General features: G+C 42.2%; 2 long non-coding RNA genes across 2 annotated transcripts in view; one reads left to right on the forward strand and one right to left on the reverse strand.

The window, feature by feature from the left end:
- LOC111931527 (uncharacterized) overlaps nt 1–2,298 on the forward strand; it is a 37,032-nt gene extending 34,734 nt beyond the window's left edge. Inside the window, exon 2 of the long non-coding RNA XR_015290102.1 lies at nt 877–2,298. This is a non-coding gene — a long non-coding RNA (uncharacterized LOC111931527). The remainder of the gene's footprint in view (nt 1–876) is intronic.
- Nucleotides 2,299–22,251, reverse strand: LOC111931524 (uncharacterized). The gene is made up of 4 exons (XR_015290103.1): nt 22,001–22,251; nt 21,865–21,917; nt 5,431–5,617; nt 2,299–2,558 (listed from the first exon to the last, which is right to left on the reverse strand). It is a non-coding gene; the product is annotated as an uncharacterized LOC111931524 (long non-coding RNA).
- Nucleotides 22,252–22,287: the final 36 nt, after the last annotated feature.

A 22,287-nucleotide genomic window follows, 5' to 3' on the forward strand; every position in this document is an offset into this window, starting at 1 on the left:
TAAGGAGACATCACTAGTATTTATGACTGTACAGAAATACCAGGAGAATGTGAGTGCAGATGAGAAACATCTGTGTTTGTCTGTCACTCCATGAACTCTTTACGAGGCAATTTCCCCACAAGGTGTTGGTGTACAAGTGTGTTATGCAGCTCTGAAAGTGGGGTGCGCTGAGCCTGCCCTGAAGGAATGAATGGTTCTCCTGCCTCACCCAATTTCCTTCATTTGTGAATTCTTTTTCATTAGTACTGATGATTTACTCATTAGAGGGGATTCATAAATCAGTGTATCTCCTCTATGATACAGAAGATGAGTGTATTTTGGGATTCTAGTTTGTTAAATAGTATAGGCAGCTATGAAGAACAAGGAGCTATGTGCAAGCTGTTCTATGCAGTGCATGCTCGTAATCTGCTGTTTGATCTCAAGGATACAAGAACTGGTGATTCTCAAAATATCCTTCACAAACAGGGTTTAGAAATGCTTATAGACAAAAGGAGGAGAAAAATAAAATTGAGGTAATTTTAGTAAAGTAAAAGCAGAATTTAGAATTGCTATAGCTTTACGTAACAGTAGGATCCAATTCAGTTTCCAAAAATAATGTGGTCATTACAAGTTTTATTGTTTGATATCATTTAAAATAATACCATTATGTATCACTGAGTAAAATTACCGCTTGATTAAAAAGCACTCCGAGCTGCAATCACGAGCAGTTTGTTGTAACTGGAATGATCACGTCTCTGGATCACTACTGCCTCTTCTCATATTGTGTGGGGGGAACGCTTCTATTTTAAAATGATGGAACTGGGCAAAAGGAAATTTATGATGTGAACTTGCTGCAAATCATTTGTATTGATCTGTTTTGTTTCCATTCTGCTGAAGCTAATGGAAATCATTAGTCACCTGACTCGTCCCAGTAGATTTGGAAAAGCACCATCGCATTTATCAGGCCGGCTGAAGGTCTGAGCCAGCGCGCTGATGTCTGCAATCACGAGGATGGATTTCACTTCCGCCACGGGAGAGGCACGGCCCGGGAGCCTCGTTGTTATTCTGGTGCTGCCTGGAGAACCTGGCTGTGTATTCATGACAGGAATTAGCAACCTGCCTCGGGAATAATCGCCACGGGCCCCGCCTTGTGTGTGCCTGTGCTGCGAGGTCAGTGACACATCCTGGGGGCCTGGACATCCACAGCTGCCGCTGCTTCCAACAAGCTGCTAACCATCAAATCCATCTCGCTCTGGTGTGGGTAAAGAGTGCTGTGAGCTCCTCATCCCCTTCTCAGGAGAGGAAGGGGCAACAGCAGTCTGTCTGTCCCTGCACATCCACAGCCAGGGCGTGTCCTGTCCCTTCTGGCACTGGGAGAGCTGGGCACTGCCCTGTCTGTGCCTCACTCATTGTTCATGCGGATCTGACTGCGGTGGGAGGAACACGCCTCAGCTCCACTGCAAACCAAATGAAGTCTGCTCTTTGCATCTGGACATTTTTCCTTCTCAGATGGGTGATCCTCTAGCTGTAGCAACCCCTTGCAACTCCCCCAGACATTTAAAACTGAGCCTGTGATATTGATGTGAAGAAAATGTGAACTTGAATGACCCATGTCCCACATGCACACGAGACTTTGGGTGGGTAAGACTGAGGGGCCAGGCCCTAAAAGCTGGTTTGTTTGGGGTTTTTGTATCTGTCGGTGCTTCACGGTCTATGCAGCCTGGAAAGTGGAAGCCAGGCTTTGTTATTCTCTACCACAATGCTCCTAAATGCTCCTTCTGCTGTGTTCCCCATTGCAGGGTCATGAGCAGGGATGTGGCAGCAAGAGGGAACATTGTCTGGCTCTCATGATGTTGATTAAAACAGTCTGAATGTACTGTGATGAAAAGAGTATTGAAACAAGCTGTGAAGCCTACAAAATAATTTGATTCACATTTTATAATGCAAGTTAAACCATAGTTCAAGTAATTTTAAAGCTATGCCTAAATAATTTTGTTTTAAAATCCATCTTTTGCAATTCATTATAGGCAAAAGCCTTAGTTAGTTGTCTGGCTGTCTGATCTGTGAGGTCAGCAATTGACAGCCTTACACACTGTATGAAATATGACTGTAAATTAAAGAGCATCTTAAAACTGTTTCCTAGATACCCAGTTGTTTGCCTTGGAAAATGAGCAAAAGGTTTCAAATGCCTGATGTTAAATTTGAAACTCCTATGCATTTCACGTTTGAAGGTGTCCTAAACTTCTATAGTTTTAAAATAATAAAACAGAAGTGTAATATTGTTTACTAAAATCATATAAACAGTCATCCTCAGTCTAATGAAGGTTTGTGAAAGTGCTTTTATAAACAAGCCGAGTTTTCGGGATCACCTGCTGTGCAAGTGCTCAGCACTGCTGATGTTCAGTGACAAAGGCAGAGAATGGGAGGGAGGATTTTAATTCACGTGTCCAGCTACAGGCCCTGCCTTAGCAGCCAGCCCTGGGCTCTTCCTCGGGGCTTGCATCTTGCATTCTGCTCGTGTTTAGAGTTCTCACAAACCCAGCACTTACACCAGCAACGCTGAATTAGCAGAAGGTGTCCTGCCAAAAATGAAAGATCTTATGAAACTCGGGAAAAATTAGAAAATAACTTTAAAAGTAGGGGTTTGTTTTCTCAGTGGAAATTAATTTGCTTCACCACTTGGGGGCTCCTTTTAGTGTGTTCCATTTACAGTTTCATTGATTCAGATAATTTCTTTTGCAATCCAATCCTTTCTGGCCCCTGTCCATGCATAGTTTCCGTGATTTGCTCCAAATAGTTGAAGTTCCAATGTGAGCTTTCAGTATTATTTAACATGCAACTCCCAGGTTGCATGGATTGTTTCTAGTGTTTACTGAGAGCCTGGCTGGTTCTTCCTGACCAGCTCTGGTCCTGAAGAGCACCAAAGCCAAGGCATTCTTTTACATGTGCAAGATGCTCTTTTCTGTCTCTGAATGCTGAGCACATCCAGCCACTTAAGACTTTTTTTGTTCTACTGCTGTAGTTGTCGTCAGTCACCGTGCTGTGATTTATCAACCAGGCTGTCACAGACGGCTTTGTACTGCTTAATTAAGGGTAACTTCTCTCTATGGGGTTTGATGTGCCTTCTTACTAGTATTTCAAAACCAAACAGTGCAATCTTTCTTCTCATGTGGGAGTTCTCCAAAATGCAGAGTTCTGCATTTCCTACCCCATCAGTCCCAAATCTTACATCCCTTGAAAAATGTGTTAGAATGTGTGGTTTGGAGCACACAGATGTTCTAAAGTAAACAAGCTCTGCTCCTGAATCACGTCCTTTGCTTCAGTCTGAACATGCAACCAGACCCTATTTTACAATCGAGAAGCTTCCTCCAGAATCCATTCCAGGATAAAGATTTGCATATCAGGGGACTAAATTTAGGCTTTGAAATCTATACTTGGGTATTTAAGAAGTTTGAAAGTGACAGATTGCTCTGAAGTTGGTACTGAGCTACAGTTTGTAGAAAACTTGAAATATTCCAGTGAGATGGAAGAGACAAGGTTTAATTAGCATTGTAATGTGTGTAATTTTCACAGCTCTCTTTGTCTCTCCACCCCCCTTTCTGAAGCCAAATCAGGCAGTCTAGCTCTAGCTATATTTACTTCAGTCTTTTGCATTCTCTGCTTCAGTGACTTTAAACAATGTCAGTTTGCAAGCAGTGAAGGGAAAACTCAGCTACGGAAATACTTATTATGGAATGCTGCAACCCAGAGAGTAACTCTTTGAGGGATTATGTGGAGCTCTGAGCAGGGAAATGAAGGCCCAGGGATCTCTGCCCTCTCTGGAACATCAGCAGTGGCTGTGCAGAGTCAGGAGAGCCAGAAGGCAAGGCAGGGTCCCTGCTGGCACCGAGTGCCTCGGGCAAACACAGGAAGCTTCTGTTTGGCTTTCCCTGAGGTTGATTGTGGTGTGGCACAGCGTGAGGTGTCCTGGGACTGTGGCACCCACAGGAACAGGGACCTTTCTTTGCTCTGTGCCCTTGGCTGATGGATCTGCCTTCACACAGACACATTTCCTTGGCTCTCTGTCACCTTCCCATGCAATGTGCTGGGTATCCCTTCCCTGAGGGAATTTACACTGCCCCTTTTTGCCTGGAATTGTAGTTGAGGGTGGACACGTGTGTGACTGTGCTTTGAGAGGTGTAGTTTGATCCTCGCTCCTGGATCCTCTGGGGAGGGTGGAATGTTTGCTGTTGGGATCTGCCTGCTCAGCTTGCTGGGCAGGTACCTGTGTGAGCTGGCACAGCTGTACTTCAGACAAGTGGAACTGTGCAAATCCTCAACCTCATTAACACTGCCTGAAGATCTGTCCAGCAGCAAAGACAAAAACCAGTTGGAAATGCAAACAGTTGCTTCCAAGAGGAAACTGCTGTCAGAAAACAAAGTGAACATTGGTGATGAGCTAAAACTGGAATTTTTTTCTTCACCCCCCATGCCTCCCCTTTTTTAATGGGAATTCACAGAATGAGAACTGGAATTTTAGGTAAGACAGACCCTAAGATACAGCTGCCTCCTGTTTCTCATTTTCACAGAGGCTGTTTTGTGCTTTTCCCTGAGCTTATGTAGTGTGAAGTCCACAATCCCAGTGTGTGATTGGTTTGTCTATTGCCCTGTAACACAAATTTTGAGAGCAACAGCCACGTTCCTTGTATTTGACAGACAACTTCTGTTTATGTGGCACTTGGTTCTTCATAGTCATGAAATCCTTGGAATCTCTACAGCCATGGAATGTAACACCCCCCCCCCCCCGAACACACTGTAGGGTATATGTGTCATGAAGTAATATTCCTGCTTGTCTTTAGGGAGGCCAGACAATCTGTCTCCTCTGTCTCAAGCTTTCTAACAAAGAGCTTGTCCAAAATTTCACTTGGTAGAAGAGGAAACTCTTTGCTTGTAAAAGGAAACTGATTGAAAGGAGAGATTAATTATTTGAAAACTTGTGGGTCTTCCTGCATTCTGCTGGGTATGTTTATCTGTGGGTAGCTTAAGGGTTTGAAAATCTCAAGAAGACGAAAGGGAAATTGAATGGCACATAGTTATCGAAGGAGGGGATTGTTGCTTTGTGAATGAGGAATGAGTTGTGGAGGGAGCAGAGGAATCCCATGGATACTGCAGCACACAGACCTGAGGTGCTTTTACTGTTGTGTTTGTAAAAACTACAGTTTATAGACAAATGTTCAGTACTGTATGAAAAGCAAAGCTGAGCTCGGGGGTATGGGAGTGCTTGCTACCTTCCCCTGCTACGTTACATTTCCCAGAACAATCTAGAAAACATTGATTAAAATACATTAATAGTTAATATTACAATGCTCACACTCTGTCAGATTTATCTTTCTCGTAGATGTCTGAGCCAGCTTTGGAAACAGCACAGCTGGTTCATACTCTCCTGCCCTCCAGGTTACTGTTTGTAATTACCTTCCACTCTTACTGGTATTTCATTAAACAGCAGACCTCCAAGAATCCTGATAAAAGCCTTATGGCCATGCTCTGCAGCTCTGAAGTGCTTTCCTGCATTTGTCTCTTGAAAATAGCAGGAGTTGTTGGGGATGAGAGCAGAGTGTCTCTGCTTACTGATGCTTGCAAGGAGGGCTATATTTTCTTACTGTATTTAAACAAAAAGAAACAGATCACCAAATAAATCAACAACACAAAGCTCCATGTATTCCCAGTTCTCAGTAACAATTTATATTGCATTAAAAACATTGGTATCCACCATTAATTCAAAATTATAAATGTAGCTACATTTTAACTGCTCAAACATACTTAAAGGTATATATACAGCAATTTTTTTTTCATTTTCTATCTTGATATCCTCTTAATTTAACATCAAATAATATCCCCTTTATCTAGTTCAGAAAATGTGACATTGTACACCTGTTTGCAGGAATATTTAACGCCAAGTACAGATTTATAACTATTTGCAATTGTAACCTGATGCAAATAAATATACTTCACTCACTACATTTTAATTAAAGTATAATCTGTAGATTCAAAGAAATACAGGGTTTCAGTGAGATAAAAGTTATATTTCTGGGTTTTTTCAGTCATAAATGGGAGTACTGCAGTGCTGTGAGTTTTTTCTTGCTAGTATTTTAGCTGGTAGACTACACATGCTTTGACAGAGTGGCATTGCATGAATATTTCAGGTTTATTACCAGTTTATGTGGTCTGTATATTTTTTTTCTACAATGCAGTCTTTTGCTCCTTTGCTTGTGCTGTGTACTGTAAAATAGAAATTAAGGGCACATCAGGACTTTTTGTGTACTTGCTAGCGACGGGCTAGAATTGTATTTTATCTAAGGCACCACAGCTTTCTTTTTACTTCTTGCTAGAGTGCCACTGTTGATTGTGAATTCCTCTTGTCCTTCCTGCCACCTGCTCTAGCTTGTGTCCCTGAGGGATCTTTTAGGTGTACCTGCCTGGTTAGAAGGAAAATAAAAATTGGGATTTTTATTTTGGGGCACGTTTTCCTCCCCCTCTCTCCCTGCCTTCCCCTGAGAGCATTCCCGGCCTCTTTGGTGGCTGTGCTGGGGGTGCACAGTGGCTGCTCCAGGGTCAGATGGAGCAGAGTGCAGAACAGCTCACCAGAGAAACATGGCACGGCAGTCCAGGACAATTCCTGGCACCTGGGAGAGCAAGGGATTTAAACACATCTGGGAAGAAATCCCTCTCTTCCTGGTACATCTTTATAGGGTGGGTCCTTTGCGTTTTAATCCCTGGCTGCTGTCTCCTCTCTGTGTGCTCCTTGCCACAGGTCCCTGCCACTTCTCTTGTCTGAATGTTCATGTTCATGCAGTAAATCACTTCACTGAAAAATTAATCCTTTGAGGGAGGAGAAAAAAGCTACCTTTGGTACACTTAGTTCCTGGATGATGTGGTCATGTGAAGGCAAAGTCTGTAAGTATGTTAAGAAATTGGAGTTTCATCATCCAATTCATGATTTCCTGAGATTTCCCTGTCTGCAATGCAGGTACCTTAAAGAAGCTTCTTTTCTCCCCTTCCCAAACTTTGTCACTGCTATGAGCTATGTGATTCCTGACCAGCAGGGAGCACGGGGACAATCTGGATAATTTTGCTTGGACAGCCAATGAGTTGTTATTGTGGGTTTCTTTGTAGTGGTGTGTGTTTGTTTTTCCTGCATTGTTCTGTGAGTTTGTTTTCAACCCTGACTCATAAATATTTCCTCAGTCTGTGTTTTTGAGTCTGGCTGGGCTCATGTAGAAGGGTTTGATGTACAGTTTAGACCTGTCCAGTGCAACAAGTAAAATGGAATATTCTGGTTTCCAGGGGGCTACAGAGTAGGACTGACACTTGTTATTGGTGGTGTGAAGTAAATCACAGTGGCCAGGGAACAGTGGCAGTGATTGGGCAGTAGCTGACCTGCAAGCCAGTGCTCCACTTTCGTGTTTGGTGCCCTTTCTGTGCAGCAAATTCTCCTGCCAAGACTGAGTCTGACAAGCAGTGGCTGCTGCAGGCCAGGGTGGGGGGACTTGAAAGTGTAAGTGCAGATTATGATGCAAAACATAGGTTTGTTATTCACTGTGCTTTTGTATTTTGAGCTCAATGGGGGAATGTCAAGCATCCATGAATATAAACGTGGAAAAGTTCCGTAACATCTGCTACTAATTTGTGCCAGATGAAAGTGGTAATTATGATGAATTTTTTTGTTGATGATGCTGATACATTGGCCTAATAAAATCACTTGCAGACTCTGAATATCTAATTGAAAATACATGATTGTATCACCAAATTTTTGACTTAGTTCTCATTTAAATTTTAAATTTGTTTCCGTTTGCTGGAGATTTTATGGCTTGCTGTTTTAGTGAAAAAAATATTAAAATGAAATCAGGCGTTTTTAATGCATTAAATGAAAAGAATGGTTAAAGATTCTGTACTTGTGCAGTTGGATTTTAGAATTGGGTTCCATCAGTTATTTTTAAGTGGTACAATAACCTTGTTAAAATAACCCTGACTTTCAAACAGACCAGACTTCACTGAGGCTCCAGTCACTGTCACAGTGCAGCCCCTGCTGTTATGGGCGGTGCTTGTGACATGGAAGGACAGTGACAAGTGGCAGGAAGGCTGTTGAGTCATTGAGTGCTCGCTGGTGTTCTCTGTCAGGTAAAGGACTTCTCTGCAGGGAACAGAGTGTGGGCACAGTTTGGTTACTTTCTGGGTTCCTGAGCGTGCAGCACAATTCCTGGTTCATAGGATACCTGGGATAAGAGACTACAACCTTTTAGCTATGTATGGAACAAGTGCAGCTCTGATTTGCTCCAAGGAGCTACCTTGGCCTCCAGTCCTGTCTCTGCTAGCACAAGCACACAACATTGCACAACTCAGGGCCAGCAGGCCCAGTTAAATATCTCCCCACAGCCCTATGCACTCTGCAACAGAAAAACCTTTTCAAAACCAACGAAACTTTGATCCTGTAGTTGAAGCAAAGACTTCTCACATATCTGCAGACTCTTTTCTCTGAGGTGAAGGGTTGACTGCTGATGTTTTATTTCCTCAGGATATTACAGGCATGTCAGAAAATACCTGTAGTCAACTGCAGCTAGGAGAAACTCTCCAAAGCATCTGGGTTTGCTGTGTTTCTCCAGGCATTTTCTTGTATTGGCATTATCTATTAAAGATACTCAAGTACTTGCTAGACAGCAGCTTACATTAAACATTATTTCCTCCCACCTTACTTTGTACCTAACTGCCAACTAGCAACCAGCTCCTGAAATAAGCTAGGGCAGTACAAAATTTTCTAGAATTGTAGAATAGTTCCTGATACTTGAATGTATTTTGAGATTTTCTGCTGAGCAGGGCATAAAGAACATAGGCACACACAGAGGAGGTTACAAGAATGGTGTGTCATATAAACCAGTTTATAAACCTGAATGAACATGCATGTATTAAAAAAGAGAAGTTTAACACCACATTATTACTCTGGCTAGCTATGGTATTAGAGGAATCAGAGTGTTAAAAGCATTCACATGACAAACACTCAGAGGCCTCTGACACCCTAGACAATGATCAATTTTTTTAATATTCACTATAGCAAGGATTACAATCATCTGTACTCGTGCTCAAAGTTAATTCTCTGTGCAAACTGGAGTCTGAGGGGAAAGGAGAAGCTAATTAATATAAATTACAGAAGCAAGTGACAAGACTGTCGAGTTCTTTCCCCTGCAAGGGGAGAGATATCCTGAACCAAAGAAAGTCAATTAAACACAAAAGACAGCCTGAATTAATGGCTACTAGCCCTGATGCAGATGCTTACTGAGTCAAAAAAAAGGACAAACTGACAGACTGGTGTATCCAGGCGTGCCTTTGTGCTTTGTAAGCAATTACAAGCAAACCTTGTCCATGCTCCAAGTCAGCAGAAAGCCGAGTGTGACCAAGGCACGGTGAGAGTCTCCCTGAGGACAAACAGCCCCTGTCTCTCACCCAGTCCTGCACTGGGGCCATTTGTTCTTGTTCCCACTCAGGGCAGCTGGGGAAGGAGCTCTTGTTTGTCTGTGGTGCACAACCTCCACCTGTGCACGTGGCAGGGCAGTGCAGGCAGTGGGGAGCTCACATTGACTCCACACTGCTGGCTGCTGTATGTAACGAGCACCTCTTGGCAAAGGTGACTAATGAACTTTGTCATTATCCCCAAACTGTCCCAGAATTCAGGATACTGACTACACCTGTACCAAAGGGGGCCCAAGGTGCCAGTCCCATGGGACAGCAGAGTGATAAAGGCTACTGCCCCAGAAGGAGGAAATCCCCTCACCCCCGCAGCAGCTCCTGAACGTGACACCATCACCCAGCCCCTTCCACACTAAGAGACCAGTCACATCTTGGGGAGCTCCACCAATTCATCTAAACATTGCTGACATCTGAAAAATAAAGGAGTCATTTCCTGCAGCAAGATCACTTCTCTTGAATCACCCAGGTGTCAACACAGCAATTCTGCACTCTTTTCTAGGTATTTGCAAAATAGACCACTATAGAAAGCAAGTGTTCTCCTTCTCATTACTTAAATCAGAAAGTAAAAAGATATCTCAAAAGAGGAGGAGAATTAATAGAAAATAATAATCAGAATGGTAAAGCTAGAGTTTTGTTCAACAAATTATTCTTGGTTTTGGTTTTGACCTTTTTAGACAATAAAATTTAACAATATCACTGCTTTTCTGTTTCATGTTTATTTAATGTTCTTAGAGTGGTCATACTTGAGTTTCCATGAGCAATCAAATTGTCCCTACTAAATACTTAAGCCACACACTGACATTATTATCCCCAATGTTATTTTTGCACATTCACCACTAAGTTCTATTTGCTAAGATACTCATAGCATGGTTCATACATGAGAATGTATCCAAATCTTACAAAGGACCAGTGAGCCAAGAAGATTCATTCCTGGAGGTCCCAAGTCCTGGTTGAGAGCAGCAGAGTACAGATTCCTGATGCCAGCAGCTCCCATCTGCTGGCCACTGCACTGCACTGCTCCAACTTACACTCGTGTTGGCAGCTCTGGCTGTGCCTTTCAACACAGCACATGCAATTTGGATCTAGAAAGCCTCCAGACCAGAGCAGTGGTGGGAAGAAAACCACTTTGGCAATCTCACCCCTTGAGGCACGAGGCAGGCTTTGAGCACAGCCTGAATTAAGCCCAGTAGCCCTTCCACCCGTGCCCTCCCGCAGCCCCACTGCAGCCTGGCAGCAGTGCACACCTGCAGCCCAGGAGAACAGCCCTCAGCAGGACAGGAGACAGAGCAGGGACAGGCAGCTGCAGAGGAACACGTCTTTCTCAGCACAGCTCCAGGACATCTTTCTTCCTCTTGTTGCTGTGCCAACTAATAAAAGCATGCTGATCGAACTTCAACTCATGCAATGGTTGACAGGCAAATTATTTTAAAGACAGCACAGGTGAGCTTCACTTGAAAGAAGCTGCTGCTGTAGGAACCCTACAGACTGCAAGGAAGAAAATCAATATCCCTCCAAATACATACCAGAAAAACCCCACCAGTACCCAGAAAAACAAAACAAAGCATCTCACACACGACCAAACAAAAAAGCCCCCAAGTGAGCCAGGTAGAAATGCAGTGAACTATTCCCTGGTTCGGTGTCAGTCACAGCCGCCCCAAGCACAGCAGGGTAGTTCCCGAGGTCCCACCCCTAGCTGCATTAGTGGTACAAAGTCTAGTGCATGGAGGGGTGCTGTGTCCATCCAGAACTGTTACAGCATTATTGTAAAAGGTCTCTATCTTTCCAACTGATAGTGGTCAATACCTTTCCAATTCACAATGCCACATTTTAATTAAATTATCTTACAGTAAATACACTAAAACCTCCATTACTTGATGGCATTTCAATTTCAGCTTTCAAAATCTCAGACTTGCTTGTGAAAGGTAAGCTTGGAAAACAGTGCCACCTAATGCTAAGGAGCATAAAAATAAAATCTAATAAATGTAAAAAATAATGTTGCAAATTTGTTTTACACTGATTTTTCACACCATTCTGTAATACTCAGTAATAGCTTAAATAAAAGTTTAAAATGCATCTGCCAGATGACAACAGATTTGGCAAACAGCAATGCTAATTCAAAAATATCTTTTATGATAGCAGGAACACTTAATTCAGGTGAGGGAGAAGTACTGGTACTTTAAAAGCGAATTCCCAAACTGATGCATTCGCTTCATATTGCCAGAGAGCACCAGAGAATCTGAGGATGTGTTCCAAACTAGATCTATTTCTACCAGTAAATATAAATGATGACAAATGTGATCACTTGCAAATCATGATACTGAACCGCTCCAAAGAAGATGCAAAACTGTGCTGTCATTAGCCATGACTCATAAAAAGATAATTTACAGTGCAAGAGTAAACATTCAGTACACCATTCTGTAGTGTTCTTGGTCAGCTCTGTACTGTGTGTGCTTGTAAATGTTCTTTTGCCAAACTTTTATATGCAGGAGAAGCAGAATGAGCAGGATCCTAATGTACAGAGAAAGAAACAAAATGTACATGGCCTCTTCTAGGACAAGTCTCCAGACATGCATCAGCTTCAAGTGCTCAGGACTGAGGGCTTTCCTCTCAAAGCGTTCTGGCAAGCAGCTTCCCGAGGCTGGCTCTTCCACAGCAGTGAGCTCTGAGCACGACTGCCAGGACTGGGTTTGTTTTCCATAATCTCAACTGTGCATCTGAGCTGCCAGCAACACAAACATTACCCCGGATGGATCTGAGACAGCGCAGCAAGACGGAACTACAAAGTGCATCGCAAGTTTAACCAACACGGGAAACCAATGAAAAACTGCTTCTTGATAGGTCAACTAGAGAAATTCACAATAAACTGAATACATAAATATTAATAAATATAAATATAAATTCATAGTATAAATGCTGCAATGTATTCAAATTACAGGAACAGAGCATCTGCATGAATTTTCAGCCTGGACTTTTAACTCATCCCATTACAGATTGTGAGGAAAATCCCCTTTTCACTTAAATATACAAGCACTTCTCAAAATTACCTTCAAATAAAGCACATACAGTAGATGACTCTTCTGCCAAGTCATTTAAAACTTTCATGTTCTCTCCAAAGATACCATAACTTTTGATTTTAATCCTTCAATTCCTTATCGTATACAACAATACTTTTCTGCAAGCTGATCTGCTGACAGGCTACATCCAGGATTTTTCCCAGCCATCCTTCACTAAAATCCCAAAAACAAATTTTTTTTTCAGTATGTATTAAAGGACTAACCAAACATTAAAAAAAGGAACTACCTTACCATGACCACAGGCACTGTATCCTAGCCCTGTTATGTTCAATGCTTTTATACAAAAGGCCAATAGTTCCATACAACATTAATTTTATCTCAGTTGAGAATTAGTCCTGTATTCTTCATCAGGCCTGCTAGGGAGACCAGGAATGGATGTGGATCAAGAAATTTCATTCTTCATTTCTTTTATCACAGAATGCAGTGGGTACATGAATTGTGTGGGACTTGAACAATGTAGATTTTCTTTATTGAGGAAAATACCAGTCTGGATTTAATCCTCTTTATCTTCTCTGTTCTGTTACTATACTGCAAACATCATGTTGCACTAGAGTCTTACTAGCACAAAATCAAAGCTTTTTGCTTTGGTTCTAAGACACTTTCATTAAATTCTCACACACAAAGACACAAAACCACAAAGTACTTTTCAGTAAAAGAGAGCTGGTGAGGGCTATTTCACCAGGGCTGGTAGTGACAGGACAGGGCAGAAGGAAGGGCATTAAACTGAAGGAGGGATGATCTAGATCAGTTATTAATGAGAAATTGTTCCCTGTGAGGATGGTGAGGCACTGACACAGGTTGCCCACAGAAGTTGCCCCATGCCTGGAAGCGCTAAAGGCCAGGCTGGACAGGGCTTGGAGCAACCCATCCTGGTGGAAGGTGCCTCTGTCCACGGCAGCAGGAGTGGAACTGGATGATCTCTGAAGTCCCTTCCAATCCAAATCATTTCATGAATAAAGACAGGCTTCAGAGACTCAAGGTAAATGCTTGCCTTCAAAAACACACCAACATTATAAACATCACACAAAAAACAGATGTGGCTAAAATACCAAGAAGTCATTTCTAGCAAAACTGAAGGTTTATCTAAAGGAAATACAGAGGATCAGAAATACTGGCAGACTAGATGTCAGAATGTGGTCAAAGATAAAGAACACAAAGTGGTTTAAGATCAGCTCGTAAGAACTCATAAAACCTAGTTATACGTCCTCCTTCAAAAGGAACAGAATACCTGCCTAGGAATCTAGACTGCAGATACACACTCTGTATCTCAGACTCCAACATTACTCCAACATGTAACTTTTCTCTAAAAACTCTTTTTTGCTCAAGGCATAAAAGGAGCACTCCGGGAACATAATGTTATCACATTAAAAAAACAGGTTTTGGTTAATTTTGAACTGATTTTTAAAATAAGAAGCTTAAAGGTATTTCCTTACAGGATTCCCTTACAGTATCAAGCATATGAGCACTTTTCCACCACCTTCCAATCAAAGGCTGCTGGAAGACACTTCAATAAGAGATGACACCTTTTACTCCAAACATTAAAATTAACAAGCCATTGGCACAGGTGGTACTCATATGTGACCTTCTGGGCAAACCCATGGGGAAAGAACTGCACTGTCAGCTACACTGGGAAACCTCTGGCTTAAAAGTGCCCAAATACAAGGTCTGGGTTACATGTAAGGGTTTGAAAACCAGCTCCAGGACAGAGAGACAAGAACACACCAACAGATCTGACACCTGTAGATGGAGAACTGCCAGAAACTATTCTGAGGGTAATCTGGGAGCTCACAGATAGGTGTGATATATTGGGAAAGGGTCAGGATTTCATGGATTGTGTAGAAGCTGTCACACAGCACCAATCCACAGGAATTCTCTAGTAGCCATACAGTTAGGGTCTGCTCAGCTGATGTAACATTTCAAAGAAGCCACAAGAAATTAAATTGTCATAATTGGAAAGGAGAAGGAAACATTTACATGACTAAATAACTAGTTTTCATTTATAAGTAGAAAACTCAGAGTAAATATGTAAAAAGACTCTTTAGTTTCCTTTTTTAGTCCTTATGCAGCTTCGCAATTTACAAGTGATTCTATACAGATATCTTATTTTTCCAATTCGACTATGGATTTTCATTGCTAAAACCTCAGATTCCTTCAGAGTCACCTTCCTTTACCTTCTTTCAAATATGACATTCCTTTATGGTAGCCAAAGATTTAATCCTCAAACCTACATGCCTAATGCTCAGGTAGGTTTCCATGTAACTGCACCCAAGTTGGTGTTTGCAAAGGAACTTGTTTTGATCTACCTTTGCCCACAGTTCTGACTGAAGCTGTCCACGTTCTCATGCTGCTTCTCCAGAATACGACTTTAAACAGCTGCTGCAGAAGATGCAATGCTGCTGTTCACCCGGGCAGGCACTGAGACGTCTCTCTGCAAGTCAGCACAACTCACCCGGCTTTCTCCTCACAAGATAATGAACTGGTCACAGGACAGGGGTTTTCAGCAAACAATGTCACCACAGTGACACACAAGATAAAAGAGGGCAGAGGGAAACCTATTTGATTCCTCTTTCAAGCAGTCTGTACTGGCATGCTTTCACACGTTAGTAATGGCGTCAATCAAGGCGTGTTTATTTTCCTCTCTGTCACATACAAAGTGGATAACCCTGGGTATAATGTGTGGTTTAGTTTCCATGCAGTATCTGCCTAAATGAATATGAGCAAAGGCAGCTTTACACTGCTCACCTCTGGTACAATGTGTACTTAACACATGAACAGGTATTACAACATAAAAATACTCATTATCATTGGGAACTTTGGTGTAAGTTCTATATACTAGAGAATGTATGCAGGCTTGCTCTTCTTTCTAGAGAAAAATGGAGTATAAATTATTCTGGTGGTTGACAGCCATTTTAAAATGTATTACCTCTAATACACCATGTGCCATTATGAATCATCACAGGAAGAATGTTTTGATGATGTATGTCACAATTTACAGGCTCTCCTGATGAGGCAGATAATACAGTAATGTAATACATTCCAGGGATTTAGCAGGGAAAAAAATCACTTTTGTTCTCTTTAGATGATTATACACAGACATAGGCTATGCTCAATTCACCCCCACTGACATCAGAATTTATAGAAGAAGATATCCAACAATGTCACGGTGTCAGGAAAGGACAAGGTCTGTGTCCAGCAAATACATAACCAGCATGTTATGTATGTGTTGCCTTGCACCTTTCCATGAGCTGTGAATGAGGAGAGCCTTGATTGGCACTACTCAGCAAGTATGATTGTCACAGCTCAACATGCACATGACACCAAACCGACACACATTCCATGTTACAGTCACTTGGGGAGACAACCAAGCAAATACAGCACTATGATACTGCAACCTGAAGCACAGGAAATCAACCTGCCTCTCTAACACTTCCTCCATGATCTGTCCTGAAGAGATCAAATTAACTTCAGGTACAAGGTGCAGGGGCAGCAGATGGAATTTTAGACTTTGCTCAGTTGCCTTCCCAGCTTAAAGGGAAAGAGACTCTCAAATTTTACTGCGTTTCAATTTCCTGCTGCAAATCTCTTACAACCTGGTAAATATTACAATATTGTTCCAGATAAGTGTAATTGACATTACTCTGCAGTCAAAAGTGAGGCTATAGCTCCTTATAACACACAAGTTCTCTGTAAAGGGTTTGAACATCCCAATTTAGTTTGGTCTCAGTAACAGCATGGTGTGACCCAGTCACATGATATTCAGGATATCCACACATCTGCATTCTGTTCTTTGCAGTATTATTCCTTTGCTGCATCTTCATGCCCACCTCCAGAGACTGCTCCAGGAAGCCACCGTGCTTGTGTCACCCAGGGATGGCTGTCCCACAGCTGCTCTAGATTTGCAGTGGGCTCAGAAGGCTGATGGCTTAAAAGCATTGAGGAAGATGCATCTCAGAAATATACAGAATAAAACAGAATGCCAGTGCCAGTGCCTCGGGTGTGACCGGGCAGAACCAGATGCACATGGAACGTGGGAGGCACAGGGGATCACTGGGCTGCATCCCCCACTATGCCTCAGCACTAGCACATGTTGCCAAAGGCAGCTTTCCTTCAATCCCTAGCACAGTGTAGGGGATGCAGATGTTGGCCCTGCACATCAAGAAGCACAGCGTGGAGCTGGGAACCATGCTGCCTCCTCAGAGCACCACTGAGCTGTGCATGCCCCACAGGAGTCCAACACAAGTGCCACATCACATCCTGCACGTGGGCAGTGTGCCTTCATTCGTGTCACAGCCTCTGGCTTCAACTCTCTCCCAAGGCCATCACACTCATTTCTGGAAGTATATGAATGTTACCAGCAGCATAACCCTGCAGAAGTCACATTTTGGTTCACAGTACACTTGATGATTCTGTTTGCAAGTCCCTTTGTCAGGTATGGCCAGCTAAAGCACAAATACTGACACATTTTGACAGCCTGAGGCACTAAAAACAGATTCTTCTTTTCGACCATTACATTTAATCTTTCAAATTTGCGTTATTAAGCAACAGTAACACAACAGCCTTCTAAATACCCATCTAGGACATTGTTCTCACTGTCTAATGCAGTTTTAAGTATAAACTAAAAATGGTCATTGTAAATCATCATGGGGCAATTCACATGCTGCACTGGCTTCCTAGCCAGAGCACATGGCTTTTTGAGAAGATAATTCTAATTTAAGTCTTGACAAGACCGCAATGTCTTTAAGAACTGTAATGAAAAGCAGTTCCTGTGCTGTGCTCCCTCGTGCACAAAACTAACAAGTGAACAGCACAGCTGCTATTGGTAAGGTAACTAAGGAGAATTTTGACTCCAAAGCTAAATGGGAAAGCGTTTATGACTACTTTGGGTTTCAGACACCTACAGAGGAAAAACAAAATAAAAGCAAAATGCAAGAGGGAGATGATCCCATAGTGTTCACCTAAAACAATACTAGGATTACATATTTGTTATTCTATTCCAGTAAAACCACTTCCATACCATTCTTCCTCTTCCCTTTCAGGTGAACAGAGTTCCTACTGCAGAAACACACAAAGACCCCTGGAGTAACCCTGAGGCAGTACATAACTGTACTAAACCAACACCTGGACAATTGTCTTCCTCAGATTAAGTACTCCCAGGAATTCAGAGGGCCACTATCCAGGCTGGACTGTGAGTTTGTGTTCAGCATCTCCACTGTCCTTCCCAGTTTCTTAGGGTACCTTTCATTTTTGAGGAAAGAAATCCCTATTCTTTTTAATGAGTTACATATCCAACCATGACGATCACTGCTTTGTGCAGACTTTCAAAGCAAATTCTTTCTAGGATCAACATGCCATCTTAGATTTACCTATCAGAGAGAGAAACATGCTCTTGCTCATTTTACATACTGGTTAGATTGTATCACAGATAATTTTATCACAAGTGATTCACTTCTAGTCAGAAAGGCAGGAATTTCTACAGGAATTCAGCTCAGCGTTAATGGAATCCCATTTGAAATGTTTCATGCTTTAGGCCTCATTTATACGAGCCCATTGATTTAAACCTTGATGGGTCTCACAGAAATACAGACAGACACAAAGAAAGGACAGACACAAATAACTAATTCAGCTTCACAGAAGTACCTCCAGCTTACCTGCTCATCTTTCTCATCAGAATCCATAAATGGAAGTTCATCTGTGAACTAAATTTGCTCCATAGTAACAGGTATCCACAAACAAAACTGAGTTTTGTGTTAGTATTGTCTCTACCATAGTCTCAGAAGAGAAACTACTCAGTGTAATCATGAAAACTCCACTGGAGTCAGTTCCTCTTTCAAAGGAAGCATTTGTGCCTAAAATCCGTGTCAATTTAAACTGGCCAGCCTGCCCATCTGAGCTATTCTCTGCACTCAGCCACAGTTTTATCTTGCACATTACACTCCTCTCAAAGGCTGGTTTTTTCCAGAGTCTTTACACATCTCCAGTCTGTAGTCAGAGTTCCTTCCAACCCCATATTGATAGCAAAATCTATTTACAGGAGCTCTTTTTCCCCTGCATGTTCATGTAGCCACAGAACAAAATCATCAACAGTGAAACATTTCCCTACCTCCAAACTGGGGCAGTTCATTGATACCTTGAGTTCATTTCTAAGACACATTCAAATTTATGTGAACTTTTCAGAAGCAAAGCAGGACAGCAACTCCTAACCACACCACCCAAAAATGAGTGTAAACAGCACCTACTTCATGGCAGTCAGACCCAGCTGCAACCACCAAGTGAGCCCAAGCTGTACTGCTGGCACCCTCAACCCCTGGAGTCAGAACAAACACAGCATCGTATTTCCAGGGTATGTCCCCAGGATTACTTGCAAAAACAAGCAACGATTTTAAGAGGGAGGTAACTTATATCACACAGTACACTGGAGATGGAAAAGAGAGGTTAAGACTTCCCACACACCCAGCCAGGTACTGCAACAGGTTACCCAGAGAGGTTCTGCAGTCTCTATACCACCTTCAGCAGGAGGTTGGACGAGAGCCCTCTGGAAATCCTTTCCAAAACGAGTTATCCAATGACCTTATGATGCAACAAAACAATTTCCTTCTTTTTTATTTTGTGAAAAGTTTGCTCTCCGTTCTTTATACGTACAACAAAACTTTATTCAGCAACAGTCATTGAAGCTTTGATTCTATTACCATAAATAAAACAAGCGTTCACAGAAAAACCAATGAATTCACAGAAGGTTGGAACACAGCTTATGGGGACAAATATGTCATCTACAATAAGCACGAAGAAACCAAGAAACAGTCTGCACTAGCAGTGCATTCAGAGAAATATATTTGAAATCTAAATATCTATGCCCAGCTGTCACAGAGCATTTACAGACTGGCAGAAAGAGCAGCAGACTTCATTTTCCACCCAAGTATTTTCTATATAGCCAGTTGAGGGGGAGGAGGGAGAATCTTAGATAAATCTGATGGAAATATATATGTGCAGGCCTCATACTGAACTGAGTCTGTTTGGTTTTTTTTCCCTGTAAACAACAGTAAAAGTGAAAAAGAGAGCAAGAGAATAGTTGCTTTTTCATTATTTGGACAGAAGCAGTTAAGAGAGGGAAGAGAAGAAGACAGGTCTTTACTCAATGTTTCCTCTGTCTCAAGTGCAAGTAAAATTAATGAAGGACAATTCCCCCAGCAGACTTCTATTTTCCCTCCTCAATACCCTTGTCTTTCTCCACACTGATATGTTGCTCTTGCCATTTTTAGGGCATGTTGTGCAAGAAACTATTGCTTACTCAGAACACAAGGCTCTCCACATTCCCTGAAAGGACATGGACAAACCTCAGACTACGGGACAAGCTGTGCTGAAGAAGAACCCAGAGGACATTTCCAGCAAAGCCAGGAATGGGGCTGTGACAAGCAGTAAACAACACAACATCCTCCTTCAGATGTCAAGAAGAAAATTAGTAAGTCTTGCATCAGAAGTATGCCTCTTCTACTGCAAAGATAGCTGGTTCTGCTGCCTCTGGATGGAAGGGGGCAAGAAAGAATCTGCATTCCAGACAGAGGTGCCACATCCTTGACACCCAGAGTCCTAAATCAGGAGTTTACCTACTTGCTTTTGGCACTGAAGGGCATACAGAATTCACCTATGGCGCCTAGGCTAGAGTTAAACCCAAAGTAGGAACGTTGCCCTGTTTCCTGATACTTCTCCTGCAATTCTATCATTAGGGTGAGGTATCCCACTCATCCAGACCTCTGGATGGGGAGAAAATAGAAAAAAAAACCCTATTCCCAACTCAGAATTGGATTAGTCAAGCAGAGTTTTATGGCTATCTCACAGATTCTGGACAAGAACTGTCTGAGGCTATGACAGCTCAAAAGAAACACCCTCTATAAAGCAGTTAGTGGAGATCTACCAACCTCTGTTTTCCCTGATATCACCACCTGAAGTGATCGAGCATGCCCTCAGATCCTCTGGAAAAAGACTGCCTGCCTCAGGCAAAATCCCATTTACTGTTTCTCCTGCTTTTGCTGCATTCAACCCTACACAGCTACGCTAGCACCAAGGTCTGCAAGGTCAAGGAAAAAAATATCCAACTCTGCTGTTATTGTGGAAATACACACACTTCAAAAGTTGCTTCTTATGTCTCTTTGAAAGAGTCTACTTAGCTCCAGGTCTGTAAGCAGTCTCAGGCAGATACTCAGAAAGAAAAACAGACCTGAAGGATGATGTCAGGAAACTAATCACCAAACCAAAAGGATGCTCAGTGCAGTGAACATGGCTTAAAACACCTCTCAGGTGACTCAGTATTCATTCAGTAAGCTCACTGAAACTGATACAGATTCACCATTTAGAATCTTGATATAAGATTCAGGTTTATTGTATGTCGGATGATTTCCAAAAAATACATTAACTGAAAAAAACAATGGCAAATTATGTGGCTAGTTTTGTTAACTAATTCTAGTAGCAACAGCACAAAAATGTTTTGCTGCAGTGTATTTTATAACAGCTACAATAAACACAGGGAAAGTGTCTTACCTAGAAGCAGCACTTTTCACTAGCCCAACCAACACTCCTAGAAAAGGAGCAGTTTCCAAGAAACACGAGTCAGGCAGCACTGGTCAAAGTTCAATTATCAATTGAATAAACTTTTTGTAAAGAAAGGAGAATTAAAACCAAAACAAAACAATCGTTGCACAAATACAAGTTATGACCACTGAGAACTTAAATACAACCCTCCTGCAGCAGTATTTATTGAAGAGAAAAATAATACAGACAAACATAAGGAAGTCCAGATTCAAGCACACTCCAGGTTATCTTGCTTTTCAGCACAGGACAAAGGGGAATGTGCTGTTGGTAGGGAGCACATCAGATTTTCCTTCTCAGAGGAACAGTATTTCCCAAACCCTTCCAAAATTCAACATGAACTTTTCACCCTTGTACAACCTTTGCAGGTATGGGTAAACAGAAAACTCACTCTAATTTGGGAAAAACAAAATTTACGTTTTTGTCTACTCCAAACAGGTCAATGCACATGCTTTTTAGTTTGCCATTAAAGCATTACTGGTTTTTAACCTCTGCTCGAGAGCCTGTGCTTTTCGCTTTATCTACATAAACTGCATTTAACATCTCTTTGCAAATGAGTGAGTTTGATACCAATAGAAACCCAGTGCTTCAGGGTAAAATAGTCCCTGATTTATTTAACAGAATATATTTACAAAACACAAAGTAAGATAGATGTAGATTTTTAGCTTCATTACATAAGAATTAATACAACTCTGTTTACAAACTCTTGGCTGCATTAGGGAAATATCAATACCTTTCTATAATCTTAATGATGTCACAGGGTCAGCTGAAGCTAATGGAGTTGCACTGTGGATTAATTCAGACCAATTAGGATGGTAAATTAATTGAAGGTTTGTCACTCTTGCACAAGAACAACAACACAAGCAAACCTTTGTGGAAATTTCAAGTGCTGTTGCTCCACCCATCTGCCCAAACTGGAGCCCCAAAGCAGTGCTGGTTGAAGAAAACGTGTGTGTGCCTGAGCCACTGCTGAAGGGCCCGAGAGCTCAGAGGATCCCGAGGGAACTGAGGCTGGAATGCAGCTCCCAGCTGCAGGGGGAGCAGCCCCCCTGTGCACAAGGGTGCAGCAGCACAGCTGCTGCCTGGGGCACCGGAACTACCGGATCCACCAGGGCTGCCTGCGCACAGCTCCAGAAGGGTCACAGAGCAACGAGTA

The sequence above is a fragment of the Cyanistes caeruleus genome, chromosome 8, assembly GCF_971803275.1.
Source record: "Cyanistes caeruleus chromosome 8, bCyaCae1.hap1.1, whole genome shotgun sequence".
NCBI lineage: Eukaryota > Metazoa > Chordata > Aves > Passeriformes > Paridae > Cyanistes > Cyanistes caeruleus.